Raw genomic sequence first — 2,393 nt, 5'->3', positions numbered from 1 at the left:
CTGCAAAACTCAAACTTTCACACCAAAAGAGCAGCTCGAAGCTTTCAAAAATGTAAATACTATACACATCATTACACACTACAGCAAAACAATTGAAAACACAATGCTCAATTTGTGAGAAGCTTCTTCGTTTCATAACTGCCAATGCATATTTTTCGAAACTATACAGTAACAGATCGTCGTAGATCTCTGCAGAGGATTAGGCATTTAGATTTGTGAGTTTCATATGAAGAGTATAAATCTATAGAAAATCCTGCATGTACGTACACTACTGTAACACAACTCAATGCAAAAACAGAATCTATTGCACACAACAGTACTCTTGAAAACATGATCAGGGTGTGAAGTTTTTTTATTTACTTTATTCATACCACACACACACCACAATCACTGTGCGGCATCATGTCGCTGAGCTGCATCCACATCGCAGGCTATATTGTCTCTCGCCAGGCACCGTGGGAAAAACGCCCTGGAATGGCGAATCCATCCTTGGAAGGCCTCCGCTGGGATGTCAACACAGGCCAGCTCCATTGCCCTTAGGAGGTTCTCTCTTGTGTATGGTTGTCTGTCATAAACCTTCCATCTCCACGATGAGAAGAACTCCTCTACAGGGTTCAGGAAAGGGGAGTAGGGTGGCAGACAGACGTTTAAAAAGTGGTCACTGTTGGTGGTGAACCACTCTCTGATTTGGTTTGTTCTGTGGAAGCGGACATTGTCCCAAATGATCACATAAATGTGATGTGCGGTGTTTTAGCAAGGCAAAATGTGGTTAGATTTATGACAGGATGGAGGATTGTGTTCTGTGAATTGTGTCTTCATGTGACATGTGTTTATGATATTGGCAAATGATGGCTAGATTTAGTAAATGTGTTTAGACAACTGGTCATTTGGTTTAGAGGTTTGGCGTTTGTGTTTTAGCATTTGAGAAAAACTGTAAGAAGCAGAAAGTTAGCGGCCATCCAGGTGTTTATGTTAGGTACATATAAACGGGTGGATTCAGTGGCAGAAACACACACGGGCACAGAATAGCGGTGAAGCAGATTTATTAACAGAGGTCAGGAAATATTTACAGGGGGACGGGGCTATATACAATGGCCGGGTAAATGTGCGAATAAACAGAGCGGAGGGGATGAAAACGGAGCCGAGGTATGCAGGAAGATTGGTGGCGAACCAGAGCTACCTGAGAACGAGGGACAAAACAGAATTAGGGGATAAACGTCGAGGGTCGAGAATGAAACTGAAACGGACGGGGAGAGTTGGAGAGCTTACTTGAAACACCAGAATACAGGAATGACAGCGATCGCAGGCCAGCGCCAGGTAAGTCTCTGTCACAGATCCAAAGATGAGCCAGCACACAAAGAAACAGGCAGGCGGGCAGGCGGCGAGACAGGCTGGTGCAGAGAAAAAGCAGGCAAGAGATGACTCTTAGAAACATGTAGCTCAGTCACACAGAACCAACAGATTAAACTTGCAACAGCTCTGTTACCACTTGTGGGAACGACAATAATCCGACACCCGACGTCCGTCACTCAGCTCCATAAATGCTCCCACTGATGACATCCGATGCACCGCAGGTGTGCTGGAATGCCGTCAAACACCGCCCCGCGTACCTGTGCCGAAAGGGGAAAACAACCCCCAGAAACACCAACACGCATGCCTCCAACTCCTAATAGTTTATGTCTTTAAGACATTTAAGTAATCCGGTTGAAGTGATGATGTGAGGATTTCTGCTTCCAGACCCAAACTATCCTACGTTTAATATGCCGTTTGTGTTTTTAACATTTTTTAATGCTTTGTATCCTACCAATATAACTAAAGCCCAGCCTATGCAGCAGTACCCTCTGATGCATTGTGGTCACTGGAGTGGACAGCTACTAAAACGTACTAAAACGTACATATCTCTTTAATGCATTGGTTTCTATGGTGGAACTGCATATTAGCCTCTAGAGTGCTCTCTGCTGCCTCTCTCAGTGTAATTTCAAACAAAAGGCAAACAACCAAACCACATGTACATCTAGTTACCTGGTGTAATGTTTTTCAGCTAAAAGAAACATGGTCTGACTCCTACCTAACTATATAAAGAGTACTGAAGGTTAAATGCAGCTAATATGTCCTGTTTAAGCCAGACACTCCACCTCCGCTCCGCTGCATCTCAGCCACCATCGCTCTGGCACAAAGGGCACCAGAGCCAGAGTAGGGGAGAGCTGAAACAAACCATTTTGGGAGGGGGGGTATCTATACTTTTGTTGTTAAAATATTACATCTCAACCAAGTACTGTATGCTTTCTATATTTTTTGTAGTGTATCACACAAACACCAAATATTGTCAAAAAAGTGAGAAATCTTTGGGGGTGCTTTGGTTCATTTTGGGAAGCACATCCCCCCGTCCCCCA

The 2,393-nt window shown here is 44.1% G+C and overlaps 1 long non-coding RNA gene across 1 annotated transcript; it reads right to left on the bottom strand.

Annotated features, from left to right (window-relative positions):
• Nucleotides 1-1,026: 1,026 nt before the first annotated feature.
• On the bottom strand, nt 1,027-2,097 carry LOC106097412 (uncharacterized). The gene is made up of 3 exons (XR_001223659.2): nt 1,487-2,097; nt 1,270-1,391; nt 1,027-1,180 (listed from the first exon to the last, which is right to left on the bottom strand). It is a non-coding gene; the product is annotated as an uncharacterized LOC106097412 (long non-coding RNA).
• Between the last annotated feature and the right edge of the window lie 296 nt (nt 2,098-2,393).

This window comes from Oreochromis niloticus, unplaced genomic scaffold, assembly GCF_001858045.2.
Source record: "Oreochromis niloticus isolate F11D_XX unplaced genomic scaffold, O_niloticus_UMD_NMBU tig00001623_pilon, whole genome shotgun sequence".
In the NCBI taxonomy this organism is placed as follows: Eukaryota; Metazoa; Chordata; class Actinopteri; order Cichliformes; family Cichlidae; genus Oreochromis; species Oreochromis niloticus.
Note: the sequence above shows the minus strand (reverse complement) of the source record. Positions and strands in the feature narration are given on the sequence as shown.